The sequence below is a fragment of the Dipteris shenzhenensis genome, chromosome 29, assembly GCF_047967505.1.
Source record: "Dipteris shenzhenensis isolate YYH24624 ecotype China chromosome 29, Dip_SZ_1.0, whole genome shotgun sequence".
Lineage (NCBI taxonomy): Eukaryota > Viridiplantae > Streptophyta > Polypodiopsida > Gleicheniales > Dipteridaceae > Dipteris > Dipteris shenzhenensis.
Window position 1 is genome coordinate 27,592,390 of NC_141624.1, and position 17,693 is coordinate 27,610,082.

Here is a 17,693-nt window from a genome sequence, read left to right on the forward strand (position 1 = left end):
TTTACCTTCTAGACCTTATAGAGTAGCTCAGGCGGTTTGGCAGTTTGCCCACCTAAGCTGGCTACCTTGATTCCCCCTTTGCTCCTGACAATGTAGGCCACGGTTGGATGTGCCCCTTGTAGATAGCCCCATATATGTGCGTGGGTAGGTGAGTTGCGAAAAAGAAAAACTTCTGGTTTGAGACCTCATAATGAGATCCCTCTTCAAAAATCTGTGACCTAACACACACAAGGTGCCTAGCCAATATCCCAATCACAAATGGTTGTATACAAGCGATTCCTAATCTCTCAGGGTAATCAGAGTGGACTTTCAACAAAAATGTGTTTTCCTAGTGGGTATTTATTGAAAATTATAATGTGTCAATCTCATATATGCACAAACATTTGGGTTAGGGTCACCAATGTATAAGTAGCATCTTGTGATTCTAGTGCAAGCATTGCCTCATCAAGTTCAGGTGGATTGCAAAAGGTAGGTCATATTTATCTATCATGATTGGAGCTTTGTTATGTACATGATGTGTTAGGAAAGGTCATTTTCCCTTCCAAAAGGGTGAAGTCATTGTAAACCATATTTGACACCACTGATTTCAATGCATGACTTTAAGTGGTCCATAAAATCTATGTGTTATCTTGACGATGTGTCATTCCTTTGCACTCATTTTGACTGAGCAATGGTGGTAACAGTTTCAATTACTATGAGAAAGGAATCAAATCTCTAACAAAAGCATCTAGCACATCTATTGAGACGTATAATTAGAATGGACAAGTCTTTTCAATAGATTCTTTCAAACTAATATGCCTTTAGCCAAAGCAATGTACTTTATAAATTGTAATATATAAACACATGTATGCAAAGACTTATTGATGAATTTTGCATAATTTTCATGTATGTTAATTATTTTCCTTTTGTTCCTTAGATTCAAATTGAAAAGTTTGTAAGAATCTCAATTTAGTGCAAAGATTCTTTTTATTGGGGAACCTATTCTTAAACATCTTCAATTTATCAAACTTTTGTAAGAAGAACTATGAAGAAGATGTCATCTCCATTGAAGAAACCGCACTTTAGGAAGAAACTTGGATAGAAACCATAGTTTGGCCTCATTGTTTCCACCTTTCCTTCCCCTCTTTTAGATATTCTCATCTAGGAAGAGCTTTGGAAACTTTTTGATGTAGTGCGATGTGGGAACCAATTTCTCAAAGGTCTATGGGCAATTCTTGATCATGTGGGGCAATTGAGAGTATAACTTTAATGGACACGTCTTTTTAATGGGTGTCCATCCAAAGTTATAGCGTGTGGACCTGTTTCTGCCAAAAAGGTCATGAGTATTATCTGTTTTTATCTTACAATGGAAATCGACATTTCCTCAACCAAGGAGGCTCAAATCTTATAGTTGCTCCAACTCAATCCTCAAAAGACTATTCAATAATGATCCTAATAAGACTTCGAATGATCCCTCAATGTCTCAAGGGCAAGTTAGTTTTGGAGGTGAAATTGTTCGTGCTCTTACTACATCCTCAAAATAGCATGTGACCTGATGGAAACACAGTTTCTTGCCAATATTATTGGTCCAAGGTAGCTCAATCATATGTATGCACAAAACTTTGACTAGGTTAACCAATGTAGCTGTAATAGCTCATGATTGCAATTTAAAGACTCTGCATGCATCATCGGCATTCATGAGCTAGGGTGGGTAAGCTAGAGATCGAGAAAGATTGTGTGTGTGTGTGTGTGTGTGTGTGTGTGTTTATTCCTACCTACTACAACCAAAGACAATGTATTGGTTATAATTTTCTATCATGATTAAAGCTTCATCACCAATGTAATTGTAGCTCATGATTGCAATACAAAGATTTTGCATGCATCATCACATTCATGAGATAGGGTGGGTGGGTAGCAATAGATGGTCATAATTTTCTATCATGATTTGAGCTTCATTATGTACATAATATGTCAAGAAAGGTCCTTTTCCCTCCGAAGGGTCAAGTTATCCTCAAACATAGGCAAAGTCATTTGCATAACTTTAGGTGGCCCATCAAGTCTATTCACCATTCCTTTACAGAATCTTATTGTTTGCATGTTTATGTAAATTTTGTTAAAGCAATGGTGATAGCATTGTGAGGTCCTCTAAGAAAGCGATCACATACTCCAACAAAAGCATCCTCTACGTCTATAAAATATTGTAATTGGTATTGCCATATCTTTAGGTAGGTAGCATAGTGGAACCAAACCCCCTTTCTGCCCTCTCCTTGAGCCAGGTGGCGCACTATCAAAAGCAATTCCAAACCCACATGAGCAAATCCTATATTTGATGTTGCTAGATAATGACTCCCCAGGTCCAGTTTCTCTCCCTCCTTTCTGGTTAGGCAGGTAGCAGAGTGGCTTGGAAGGAGATAATGCCCACCCAACCTAACACAGTTCACTGTTGCCTACCCAGTTCTAGATTTCTTTTAAAATCTATTATTTAATTATTATTATTTTTTACATGTTATTGAAAGGAAACCTGTTCACACCTCATTTCCTTTCCATTTTGAAAGATGCGACAACATTTATCCAGATTTTAGCTTCTACTCCCAACAACATATACATCAAGCCATCGAATGCAAACAAAATTGACCTATTTTGCAAAGAAGCCTATGGCTCGCTTATGAAGGTATGGATCATAGGCTGGATAAGCAATCTGACACTATACCTAATCTCTTCCTGGTGTCGTCCTTCTGGCAACGCATGACTTTGGTATTTTAGACCCAAAACAGGTGAGTCAGTCATTTCCTACTTTTTTTACCAACGAGATATGGGCAATCATACTCAAAGAATATCCGAGCTACCTATCACACTCCAAGATACAGGTGGGAATTCAAATTTGTCTTCACACGGTTCCAAATCTTATAGCTTTTGAGTAGTACAAGCTGATCGAATCGATCAGCCATGATGTTGAAACTCTTAGAGCTGCCAGCCCCAACAGGTACATGATTGAAGGATCAAAAGAGAGATTTTATGACATGGAGATTTTGATATGATCTAGGAAGGACCGGGATAGTCCGCAAAGCTCACCGTCAGAGGTATCTGCTAAAGGCAATGCTAGTGTTAAACACACACTATCCTCAACGGTTTTGGATCCTATAGCCATTTTTTTGGTGAGCGCAGTCGTCTCGAGGCAATTACCGCATAGATCTTGGTGCTACACAAATCTATCTCATTTTTTAGAGAGAATGAGTTGCAACCCATAATGGGTCCAATGTCGAGCGGGAAATTCACATAAAAAGTCCACAACTTAATCATGAGTCCAATATTCAGCTAGGGAATGGAATCTTCGGCTCGGTTTGTATCAATTGTCTATCCATGGCATTGAATATGTATCCATGTGCTTGGAAAGCAAGGATACAAAAAGTCAGTTCCAACGGAATAATGTTGTTGGTGTCTCTTTTGAATGTCTATAACTAAAACAAAAGCCAAGACTAAATTACATGCATAAAACCTCGTATGGCTAGTTGCTTCATATAACAAAAGTGGTGACAATACCAATCTTGGTTGGAATAACTACATGAAAATGTTAGATTTTGTAGCACCAGAGATGGGATATCTTCTTGATGACACTGCAATATCCAGTGCTTATTTCATGCTATCAAAGAATCCAGCAAGTTCTGTAAAAGTATCGTGTGAGTCACAAGAGCCAAAAAGTCTGACGGGCATCAAGGGAAATTCATTTGGAAATCAAAAACTTTAAAAGATTGAAGGATCTTCTCAAGAAGTGAAAATTCCAGGTGTATGCTGGGCTTTACAGAATCAGCTTAATATGAAGACCCGATCATGAGGTCATGTTTGTTGTGATCTACATTGGTTTGGTTGTAATTCTTGTCTTTATGAGTGCCTAGACTTCCATCGGCCTCCTTGGATTGATCATCTAAAGGGATTAACCTTTGGCATTCTCTATATATGGAAGACTAAATGTGTTAGCTAGTGTTCCTCATTAGATCAACAGTGTTGGAGAAGACAATATAGAGGGATTGAGAGAGAAAGGGAGGGAGAGCTCATGTGAGGGAGGTCTGGTAATTTAATTATATACATACTCATCTAAAACACATCAAGGATGTTTTCGTTGTTTGAAAGAGTGCCAAGAGTTGCAAACCGATCATCCTCATGCCTGGGCTATTTATCATTGAGAATTTCCACAGTCTCAAGCTTTCCCAAGTCTCATCACCTACACCTACTCGTTTCTTTCTAAACACAATCAAAGATGTGCACCTCAGAGCTGTCGAGGAGAAAAAATGAAGGCATGCCATCTATCTCTTCCTGATTTGGGGTGCCAAATCCAGTGAGTCCAACCTTCTCCAAAGCCCCATATTAGACCTATAGGCGTCCTTTATTCTTGTTGTTAAATTTTTTGCAAGTTTAGAGACATAATAGCAAAATAAATTATCGCAAACAGCAAAACCTCATGCAAATGTTGTTTGTTTGGAGATAGGGCCATCATATTTCTGGACCATAGTTGCAAGGATAACGGGAATGGAGGAGCAAATTCAAGTTTGTTGTATTTACAACATCCTGTGCTCAGTTTCAGATGTTGGAGAGGTAGTCCTTTTCCTGTTTATTTTCTCGAATGTAAGACCCTCACTATGGCACAATGGAAAACAACCTTGCCAAATTGGATGAAAAAATGTTCGAGAAAGTGTTGAAAGCAATTGAGGTTGTAAGTGAGTAGGTTCAAAGTAGTTTCCAAAGAAATGCTCTAGAGCATCTCCAAATAGGATGAGATTTTAGAGAAATGACTCCAGTGTCGTATCTACTATCGATCTCCCTTGTTAAATCTCATTTTGGTCTGGGATTTTTTGCACCAACAATTTTTAGGGCATTCCAAGAAGCCATCAAAAGTGCAAGGCTGAAGATGTAAGTGCTGGCAGGGTTGCTGAGAGAAGGACGCAAAGTTGATGTCTGTAAAAGGTTTCCAAGGTAGGAAGCTAATGATCCTGAGGATGCTAAGGGTACACATGGACAAGAATGCTCGCTTCCACAACGCTTGGCACTACTACCTTGAGTCTTCTTGACAGGAGTTACAAGAATGTTCTATAGTTGCTTTAGGGATGATAGTGTACCCTTTGGGATGCAGAGTCCGATGCAATCAGCCAATTGATGTAGAAAATTAAAGATGATGATTATGTTAGAAGTGTCACCTGGGATGCAGATGGGAAACATATTGCATGGGCATCAACACGTCCAAAGTTTAAATATGGGATGCTTGTAAGGGGAACCAGGTGCCATTCTTGTTTTCCATAGTTCTCAATACATAATGTGGTCTTATGTTTCAAAGTACGACTAACAATTGCATCTTTTTCTCATTTGCTCTTTAGGTATCAATATTATCTTGCCTCAAATTAACAATAAGAATGCAATTGTTTGGCAAATGTAGGTGCAATAGATGGCATGTCGCTCAGCTCGACTTAGAAGGGAATGGGCCTATCCTTCCATCTAGAAGACGAGATAGTCAAATTATCAATCATGATGGTATGTCTCCAAATGTTGAGCATGATGTCTATGCAACACACCCACACATGCATCCATGCACGCATGTAGGTGCGATGGATGGCAGGTCACTAAACTCGACTTGGAAGCCTTTCATGGAATGGGTGTATCCTTCCATCTAGAAGACGAGATAGTTAGATTATCAATCATTATGGTATGTCTCCAAATGTTGAGCATGATGTCTATGCAGCACACCCACACATGCATGCATGCATGATGCATGCATGTGTAATTCAATTTGCACTCGTATAAAGTACATTATGTACCAAGTGTTGTTGGTAAGAAGCGTTAGTTACATCAAACACTTCAATTTTATTCATATTCTTTGATTTTAAAGTCACAATGGATTATTTTGCTCAAAATCTCCATTGATTAAGCGAGTGGTACATATTTCCTCCACTTTGGCTACTCGATTCTCAAGAAAGAGCTGCCAAATCATGTAATCAAAGAGTCCAGCTAGAATGATGTGGATTCCTACCTCAAAAACAAGTATTTTGGTTGGGAGTCTTCCAAATGAATCCTCCTCTATTTGGGGTTGATTGAATCACTTTGCCACTTTTGTTTCATTGGCATGTTCCTTTGTTGTTAAATGCTATAGAAATAGAACATGTGCATGCAACATTACACAACTTGAGATTCTCTCTAGTTCCTTGTGTATTCTTTTCTGGACTTTTCCTACCTCTAAGGGCCCTCATGAACTCAAGGAGGCTAAACCTCAAAATGCAACAAAATTAGACCAAACAAAGGTTTTAAAGGTATTTCAACTCTCCTTACTCCAATGTTTAGGTAGGTAGAAGGATTCATTTGCATTCCTTCAATACTTCAGGGATTGTGATGCTCTAGCTCTTTGTATGTCTTAAAGAAGTACTAAACAAGTATACAGGCGAGTGTATTTTGATCGAAGCCATGAAACCAGCTTGTTTAAGCTTGCGATGCATAAAGATATGCATGACAATTCTCCTCCCACACTAACAGGTGGTTATGTATTAAATGTAAAGCACCATGTACCAAATTCAAATTGTTATATGCTAAATGCAAAATGTTATGTGATAAATTTAAAGTGCTATGGTCCCAAGAAAGGGAAATTTCCTTGGTTGTATAATTTTTGGAGAGGAAGTTCCCCAGACATGTATGGTGATGTGCTAAATAAAAAGTCTAAGCCAAATGCAAAGTGCTATGTGCCAAATGTAAATTGAAATGAACCCAAATGCAAAGTGCTTTGTGCCAAATGCAAACTACGATGTGTGAAATTCAAATTTCTTTGTGCCAAATGTAAATTGAAATGAACCCAAGGAAGGGCACGTTCCTTGGTCTTGTAATTTTTGGAGAGGAAGTGTGCCATCCCTCCCCCTACAGAAATGTGTGGTTATGTGCTAAATGATTCCAATTGCTATGTGTGCTAGATACAAATCGATATGAATCCCCAAGGAAAGGCACGTTCCTTGGTCTTATAAATTTTGGAGAGGAAGTGTGTCAACTCCCCCCCCCCCATAAACGTGCGGTTATGTACTAAATGCAAAGTACTATAAGCCAAATGCAAAGTGCTATATGTCAGTTCAAAATGCTATGTGTAAAATTAAAAGTGCTTTGTGGCAAATGCAAATTGATATGAATAAGGAGAAAATTTCTTAAAAAGTATCCAACAAGTGCAAAATGCTATGTACCAAATGCAAAGTGCTATGGGCTAAACTCAAATTGCTATGTGCTATATGCAAATTTCTACGTGCTAGATATAAATCAATATGAACCCAAGGAAGGGCACATTCGTTGGTCTTATAATTTTTGGAGAGGAAGTGTGCCAACTCTCCCCCCACATAAATGTGTGGTTATGTGCTAAATGCAAAGTACTACAAGCCTACAAGCCAAATGCAAAGTGCTATATGCTAGATTCAAAATGCTATGTGCAAAATTAAAGCGCTTTGTAATTGAAATGACTAAGAAGAAAAATCCCACAGAAGTATTCGACAAGTGCAAAGTGTTATGTACCAAATGCAAAGTACTATGTGCTAAACTCAAATTGCTATGATATATGCAAATTGCTATGTGCTAGATGCAAATCGATATGAACCCAAGGAAGGGCATGTTCCTTGGTCTTATAATTTTTGGAGAGGAAGTGTGCCAACTCTCCCCCCTTACAAATGTGGGTTATGTGCTAAATGCAAAGTACTAAAGCCAAATGCAAAGTGCTATATGCCAGATTCAAAATGCTATGTGCAAAATTAAAAGTGCTTTAGGCAAAATGCAAATTGAAATGAACCCAAAAAAGGGAGCATTCCTTGGTCATATAATTTTGGTGAGGAAGTGTGGTAACTGTTAACCCTGTGGCAACAAGGGCGAGAAGTGTAGTCGAGGACAACTATGAGAGCATTGTGTGTGTAGAGTAGCGGCAAAGCTCCACTTGTAATATCTTGAGCCTGAAATATGGTATGATAAATCTTAAAGGATGAGGATAGCCAAAATTCTCTCTAGAAAAGATCCAATCATACTTGCAAAATCACGATCTAGACAGAGAAATAATAAAAGCCTACACTTTCGAAGGTCCCTCCACTTTGTGTAGAGACCCAAAAAGTCCCTCCACTTTGTGTAGAGACCCAAAAGATCTCCCCACTTTGTGTAGAGACCCAAAAGTTCCCCACCAAAAGTGGTGGGACTCTTGTCCAAAAGGTCTCCTACAAAAGAGGTCCCACCATGGAGGTACCTATGGATTATGTAGAGACCAACATGTATAAATATCTCTCAATAGAATGAAGCTCCCACTCTTTAGGGTTCAGTGTTCAAGCTCACTATTGTGTTCATGCGATTGATCTCCATTGCATCCATGCTGTCTTTAACTATCGTCGTGTTCTAGCATGCCCTTACCCTTGCACTCTCTACCCTTGTACTCCCTCCTCCTCCTCCTTCGTCCTCCTCCCTCCTCCTCCTCCTCCCTCACCCTTCTCCTCCATCTCCTCCTCCTCCCTCCTCCTATTCCTCCCTCCTCCTCCTCCCTCCTCCTCCTTTCTCTTTCTCCTCCTTCCTTGTCTTTCCTCCTCAACCCTTACCCCTCGAATCAAGGAAGGAGACTAGCTCTCCACTCCTCAACCTTGGACTCCTCCTAAACCCTGCAACCCCCTTTGAACCTTGGAGCTCCTAGTTAACTCTCTCAACCCTGTCCCCCGTTCTAACCCTAAATTCCCCTTCTAAACCCTTGAACTCCTGTGGAGCAAGAGCCTCCATCAATCGTTATAATCAAACCCTCTTTCTCATTCTTGGGCACATGAGATTTTCTTTCCATGCTTTAGCCTACACCTCTCACTGGAACATGATCCGAGGACCTATGCTACACTTGTGAACACCTATGCTACAATGAGCAATGACACGACTATAGGTGACCAACACCCTCGAAATCTGCATTTGGGTAAAACATTGATAACATTTGGCACTACTGTCGGGGAGGTTAGTGCCTGAAGCAAAAATGGAGCACGTGCTTGCATGTGTGAAAAAGAACCCCTTCAAAAAACCATTCATAATACATCCCTTAAGGAAAAGGAGTGAAAAAATGCTTACAAATGAAGCAAAAGGATAAATCACATTAATACACTAAACACCCAAAATTAACCCTTAATCCCCTCACATCCTATAAAAGCAACACCAACCCCCCCATTTCTTTTCCCACACTTTTGCTAGCCACTTCCTTCTCGAATTCCGTTAAGCCTTCATAATTTTTGTCTTTCTCTATTTTTCGTCCTCCAATTTCTGTCCACCATTTCCACCACCACTTTTTCCGTGAACCCCCCCCCCTTCCATCTCCATCTCCACCTCCCATCATCTTCCTCCCCACCACCTCCACTTTTTCCGTCCATCCCCCATCTCCCCCACTCAAGGTAACCATCCTTTTCCCCTCCACCATCTCTCTATCTCTCTCTACACCCCATCTCCCCTTTTCCCCCTCCCCCTCCACCTCCCATCTCCTCCACCACCCCCCATCTCCTCCACCCTCCATCTCCATCATCCTTCACTCCACCATCTCTCTACCTCTCTCTATCCCTCCATTCCACCATCTCTCTACCTCTCTCTATTCCCCACCTCCTCCACCCCCCATCTCCATCACCCTCCACTCCACCATCTCTCTACACCCCATCTCCCCTTTTTCTCCTCCACCCCTCATTTCCTTCCCCCATCTCCACTATCTCTCTACCTCTCTCTATCCCCCACTCTCTCTACTCCACCATCTGTCTACCTCTCTCTATCCCCCACCTCCTCCATTCCCCATCTCCATCACCCTCCACTCCACTATCTTTCTATCTCTCTCTACACCCCATCTCCCCTTTTTCTCCTCCACCCCCCATTTCCTTCCCTCACCTCCATCCCCCATCTCCACCATCTCTCTACCTCTCTCTACACCCCATCTCCCCTTTTCCACCTCCACCCCCCCCCTCGCCCCCCCCTCCACCTCCACCCCCTTCTCCACCTACCCCCCCCTTTTCCCCCCTCCACCCCCACCCCATCACCCCCCTCTCTTTCCTCTACCCCCCTTTTTTCTCTCTCTTTCCCCCTCTTCTCTCTCTTTCCCTCTCTTTCTCTCTCCTCTTTTCCCCCCTTCTCTCTCTCTCTCTCTCTCTCTCTCTCTCTCTCTCTCTCTCTTCCCCCCCTTTTTTTCTCTCTCTCTTTTTTCCTTCCCCCCCTTCCCTCTTCTCTCTCTCTCTCTCTCTCTCTCTCTCTCTCTCTCTCTCTCTCTTCTTTCTTTCTCTCTTTCCACCCTTTTTTTTCTCTCTCTTTTCCTTCCCCCCCTTCCCTCTTCTCTCTCTCTCTCTCTCTCTCTCTCTCTCTCTCTCTCTCTCTCTCTCTCTCTCTCTCTCTCTCTCTCTCTCGCAGGCCGCTTCTCTACATACAACTTACAAAGGGCTTATTAAGCCCTCACTTTAAGGGCCAGACCGACCCGACGGTGACGGTGTGCCAGCCCTGCCCACCGCCCCGCCCCGCTCGTGAGCTATTTCTACCCTTGGCCATAGGGCCTTAGCCACCAGGCTTAAAGGCTTAAGGCCTTAAGGCCTTTGGCCCCTTATCCCCCCTTCCAGTAGCAAGCGCCCCGTCTTGCATTTTCGAAGCCTCCCCCCACTCCACCCTCAACCCCGCCAGTGCCCCCCCTCCAAAAAAAAAACCCTAATCTAACCTCACCTCAGAACTAACTGTAGTGAGGTTAGTTTCATCCTAGACTAGGTTAGATTTAACTTAGGTTAGGTTAACTTAGGGTTAATAGTTGTAGATAGGTTTCTTTAATCAACAGTTAAACTAACTAGTTAGGTTAGGTTAGTCTAAACTTAAGTCATCTAACCTTAAGTTAGTTGAACCCCTATTTGGTTAGTTTAGACTCAAATTAGTTAGGGTAACTAGTTGTAGTTAGAGAATTAACTGTAGTTTTTGACCCATCAAACTGACTCAATTGCATTAACTAGTAGTTACCCCAACTCAGTTGGGGGTAGTCCACCTGAGGCAACTTCACATATAGACTTAAAGTCTAAAGACCATTCACACCACACTTTGGACCAAGGGACCCCCCCTTCCCAAGCCATAAAAGACCACATTTCACCCCAATTTAACCCTCCATATCTTGCCCGTTTGGGACCTGAATTGGACCCAAATTGAACCACAACCTCACACAGGGAACCATTGAGCTACGACAAGTTTTTTCAGCCAATCCCACACCATTTAGGCATCCATAAAACACATCGATTTGTGCCCCCGTGTGGGCCTCTTTTTTGCACTATTTCACTCATAAGATTCCACCGTGACCTCCGATTGACAAACCGTCTGCACCAGCACATTTTCCCACTCACATGGAACAATCCTAGGCCATTTTTAACACAACTGTCCCTACAAAACTAACGCATCTCCAACCCCCCTAACAATTTTGAAATCTTTTTTCCATCATTTTCAAACTCGGTAGTCGCCTAATGTAGGCACTGATTTTGACCCAACGCTTGCTTATTTTTTACCATTTTCGGGTCCATGAAGGTCAAAATCATAATCGAACTTCGCAGTCATATGCACCCACCTAAAAGTCACAAATAGGACTTGTTTATGTACTTGAGATTAGGAAAAAGGCTAGAAGCTGCCTACTTCTTCGACCCTCGACGCTCTTCAAGACTTCAACCTCTCACCATCGATAAGCAACATGGAGGACATAACAATTGAAGAAGCAATAAGTAGCGACGATCAAAGTCCTTTAAAACACCTTAAAGAACAACACAACCACAACAAAAACAATAGTGGTAGATGACACTTTCGTAAATTGGAAATGCCAAAGTACAATGGACGAGGAGACCCCGCCAAGTTCCTTCAACTCTTCGACACAGCATGTTGTGTTGGACGCGACCAGTCAAATGAAGCCAAAGCCACCTAGTTCCCAATGGCTCTAACTGATGAGGCTTCAGAATAGTACCTCGATCTTCTCGTAGAGGAGAGAACCACATGGGCACTGCTATCTGACCAGTTCAGAAGAAAATTCCAAATAGAAAGGCTACAAGATGACCCCACATTACAACTCGGCAATATAGATATGTGCAAGAAAGAAAAGTTCAAAACATACCTGGGAAGAATGAAAAGATTAATAGCAAAATGTGATCCCCGTTCGGAAGACAAGTACTCATAGCATAGTTCATCTCTGACCTTAAAAAATCCATTTGCAAGGATATGAAAAAAGTCAATAGCTATGCACATTTCAGCGACACTCATGAAGTTGCAATTGACATTGAGGACGGCATGACCGATTCTAATAGCGACAGTGATGGCTATAAATCAAGTCATCACGACAAGAAATCTTCAAAGAAGGGAAGCACTTCCCACAAAGCTCGCACCACCGAAGACAGAGTGGAAGCCATGGCCCTAAGAGTAAAAGAAGAAATGATGCAGGCCATCGAGCAAAAGTTACGTGTCTCTCAGGCACCACAGTACCCATGGAGAGAAAATGTTTGGTGCCCACATTGTATGGCCAATCATATAGCCAATGAATGCTCGATCTTGAGGAACAGACTCAACACACCAGACGTGGCTCAGCCCCCACGCTTATGGTGCCCCATTTGCAATGCTGCAGGGCATGATGCAAATACTTGTTTCCACAATATGAGGGTAGCACAACCCCGGTCCCAACAATACCAACAGCAGTTCGCAAATCCCAATGTACAGATAACCGGCACTGGCACCTAATGCACAAGTGCCATGTCTCAACCCACTCCTAGTGAGAACACAAGTGCCTCAACTAATGAGGAATCCCAATCCTCTGCAATACCCACAGGCTCCCAATCTTACTCCAGTAGTTCCAGTGCAACAACTCCAACCTGAAGAACTGGAGCCTCACTATGAGTATGAAATAGAATACCTTATGGACTACATGATGGTGCTAAAGGACTCATCCTATGTATGCAAATCAAGTAAGACCCACCACATATCGAACACCCATCAAGTGTTTTGGTTGTGGAGAAAACCACCGCATAGCAAAATGCCCACACAAGGGTAACCCCATTTCATTCCAACCTGTGTGCAGTGAATGCAGAGTTGGGCATGCTTGCATGGATTGCCCACTGAGAACAAAGCCTCAACCAACCACGGAAGTAAAACTTGATGTACCCCTAGGGATGATAAGTGTGGAAAATCATAGTGTGACAACACAAAGTGTGGCATCATAGCCAGTCTTGATCATAACAAGATAACAAAAAGAAGCGGCACAGAAAAAAACTCCTTTTCGCTCAAAAAGCAAAGAGCCCTCTGGCAAAACAAGCGATGCCAATCCCACAGCACAATGAGACCATGCCTAGCACATCCACGAAAAGTGCCACCCAAGGAGCCAAGGAAGCATACCCCAATGCTAAAACTGAAAAGACACGCTATCAAGCCTTGAAGCGATGGGTCCAACAAGAACAATAAAAATTTGAGGCAGATAGGAGGGTAGCAGCAGAGGTCAGAGCACCATTAGCACCTAGCATTGACACAGTGATTGATCCCAACAACTTCCAAGAGGTAATAGAGCAACATGCAAAACATCCCCAATGGGATGGCACCACACTAGCAAGCTTAATAAGTTGCCCAGTCACAATGCCAATTGGAACCTTACTAAGAAATTGCCCTACAATGTGGGAAAGTTTCAAGGGATGGATCAAATCTTCACAATATTTCCCCCCACCTAAAGAAGAGGGAAAGGTAATTTTGGTAAAATTCAGTGCTCAGGATGCATAAAAAACATAACCATCCCACTCGAGCATAAAGCCTTTGGTCAATACTCAGCAATAGTGGATGGTGAAGCTAGAGTAAACATTCAAGCAAGAGAGCTATATGAAGAATGGGGCCTACCTCCAATGTAGAAGGCCACATTTAACATCTGCCTAGCTGACCACACAAAAATGAAGCCATTGGGTATCGTTGACAATGTGTCAACAAAAATTGATGGAGTAAGATTCATGCTCCAGTTTACTATCTTGGATCATCCCAAGGGCACCACAACATACCAGATATTGTTGGGAAGACCATGGCTTCGGGAAGCGTCAGTACTCCATGATTGGGGCACCGATAGGATCACTATCCAAAAGAGAAACTGTTGCTGTCAAGATAAATCTGGGAATAGGGAAAATCAAACCCACTATTCCTAGAAATGTTGAAGACACTTCTTCCAGTACACCCACCAGTCATGCATCCCCTGTACATACCAATGCACTAAAGCCCATAGAGGGGAATACACAAAGTGACATCAATAATTGGATACAGACATTGGCAACAATAGATAATTGTAAAACAATACATCTAATGTTGCCAAATGTGGATGCCCAAATGATACAACTAGAAGCATCAATCTAAGACGATGAATCAAAAATAGTGGAAATGCCAGTCTTCATGACAGGTGTCGAGTGGGACAGTGACCCCGAAGAGTCCATAATAGAAGGCTACGATGTCGACATAAAGTGGGATCTGGAAACAGAAGCTGATAATGCATCCTTGGAGGGCCAAGTATTTGACAATGACTTGGCAATCCTACAGGAACTCATGACCATTGAATACCCCACGATCGACCCTCCATCACAGTCCAATAGCAATCGGTCTAGGAAAAAAAAGGAGGGTGTACAGCACCAAAAGGCCAAGATAGAGCACTTCAACGAATTCGAAAGAACACAGACCAGAGTGGTTGAATTGTAATTAACTAAGCCCACAAAAGCACATGAGTCCCCAAATTTTAAATGGGATCCTAAAGGGCTTGAAGGTGTTTGTATGGCCGAAGAACCACTCCTTGGGAGTAAGACTCCTATTGAAAATCCATCACTAGTCTCACAAAGCAATGTGAGGATACAACGGAAGCTGAGAGGGTGAGAGGGAGCTTGAGAGACACAAGTTTTGGTGGGTGTAGAACACCCTAATCTTCTATTTCATCCATATATATATGTATTTGAGTATTGTGCATAACTAGAGTTAAGGTACAGTGGCCTTTAACCCCCACAACCTCCCACTTAAAGGCCAATGTGCCTTCAAGGGAGAACAACCAATGAGCATACTATCCAATGCCCATCAATACATGACAATACTCAAACTGTTGACTAGGTAGACTCTTTGTTTGCATATTTGCGGAGTTATCATCTGTATGAACCTTGACAAGCTCTATGCGCCTGTCCTCAAGTACCTCCTTGATAAAATGGTACCTGACCTCAATGTGTTTGGTCTTTGCATGAAAGACCAGATTCCGTGCTAGCTGAATAACACTCATGGAATCACTACAATGTCGATACATCTGTATGAATCCCCAAATCTCTCACTAGCCGATCAAGCCATATAGCCTCCTTGCAACCCTTTATGGCTACAACATACTCGGCCTCTATGGTAGACAAAGCAATGCACTTCTATGCACGAGACATCCAGGACACTGCACCACCTACAAAGGTGAACACATAACCAGAAGTGGATCTCCTGCTATCCACATGCCCTACATAGTCGGAATATCTGTGTACCCAAATACATGCATCTCTCCTCTGCCAAAGCAGATACACACCTCCTTGGTACCCTTCATGTATCTCATGATGCACTTAACTACCTCCCAATGCCTCTTTCCTAGATTAGCCATATGCCGGCTAACAACTCCCACTGCAAATGCAATGTTCGATCTAGTAGCTATCATAGCATACATAATACTCCCAACCGCTAATGCATAAGGAACCTTCGTCATCATGGCCCTCTCCTCATCTGATTTGGGACTATCTGCCTAACTTAATTTCACATATGGAAGCAATGGAGTACTTACTGCCTTCTCCCCCTCCATATTTAAATGGTGAAATACTTTTGTAACATACTCCTTCTATGAAAGCCAAAGGAGTTTCCTACTCCAATCACGCATGATGCGCATACCAAGAATATGACCTGTAGGCCCCAAATCCTTCATGTCAAAGGCCTCATGCAACTTGGCATTCAATGCATCAAGCTCATAAGTGTTCTTGCTAGACAATAACATATCATCCACATAAAGTGCCAGGAGTATCAGGCTATTATTATTAGCCCTTCTAGTGTAGAGCCAATGATCAATCTCACTTCTTCTAAAACCCTGGGACTAAATGAAAGCATCAAACTTGTGATACCATTCTCTAGGTGCTTGATTAAGGCCATAGACACTCTTTTTCAGCTTGCAAACCAAATGCTCTTTGCCCTTTTCTTCAAAGACTTCTAGTTGTATCATGTAAATTTCCTCATGCAAATACCCATGCAAGAAAGATGTCTTGACATCCATCTGCGCAAGCTCCATATCCTCTATTGCCACAAGTCCAAGTACACATCCAAGTGTGGTCATCTTCACAACTAGAGAGAATATCTCATCAAAGTCCACACCCTTCTCTTGCTTGCCTTTAGCAACCAAACGGGCCTTGTACTTAGGCACATCATCACCTGTGACCTTCATCTTGTAGACCCATTTGTACACATGCCAATGCTTTCTTTCCATGTGGCAAAGAAACCAAGTCCCAAGTCTTATTCTTTATAAGTGAACTCATATGTGATTGCATAGGATACTCCCACTTGCACTGATCCTCGCCCATCATAGCCTCTTTGTAGCTAGAAGGCTCCCCGCAATCAGTAAGCATCATACAGTCTACCCTTGGAACAAATCTTTCAGGCGGTCTAGACACTCTAGATGTTCTTCTCAAGGGCATTTCAGCTTGCTATCCCACCTGCATATCAACCACATTTGGCTCATCATTACCACCAATAGATGACCCATCATCTACCCTTGATTGTGTACCTGTGGGAGTACCTGGTGGCACCATTTCTTGCACATTTGGTGCATGGACAACTTGATGTCTATCAACATATGCGGTGGATTCACATCATGGAAAGTGATTTTCCTCATTTCCACATCCCTCATGGGTGTCTTATGCATCTTCTTCTCATTGAAGACCACATCATGGTCTCGTATGATTTTCTTTGCTTCTGGATCACAGAGACGATAGCCCATCTCTCCACTTTCACCATAACCAAGAAAGATGCACTTCCTAGACTTAGGATCTAGCTTCTTCCAAAGCTCTTTTGGCACATGTGCATATGCCTCACACTTAAATATACCCAAATGAGAGTAAGAGGGCTTCTTGCCACTCCATGCCTCTTTATGAATACCACCATCCAAACTCCTGCTAGGTGATCTATTTGATCACATGCACTGCAATCTTCATTGCCTCAGCCCAAAAACCACCAAAAAGACTTGCATTGGAAAGCATACATTGCAACCTTTCTTGAATGGTGCGGTTAATCTATGCTGCAACTGGATTTTGCTCTAGAGTACGAGGGGATGTGAGCTCCCTCTTGATCCCACATGTATCACAAAAATGCTAAAAGTCATGAGAGATATACTCTCCACCATTATCAATATATTCTTTCAAAAATAATGTGCTCTTTTCCAAAAGTGTCGTGCTTTATAAAAAGGCATGTAATCAAGATTTAGTCCAATTCATCCATAACCATTAAGTATATTCTTTATTCTACCTTTTTCATTAGATTCTAGATGAAAATTTCATGTAGATTTAGTTGAAATATTTTTTAAGTTCTCTAAAAATCACCCAAAAACTTTGAGTTTATCAATTGTGTGTTTCCATAATTATTGAAATATTTGCATAATGGGTCTCATCTAGAATTGATTTGTAAGTTTTGGCCTACAAGGGCCAATTCACCTATATTAACCT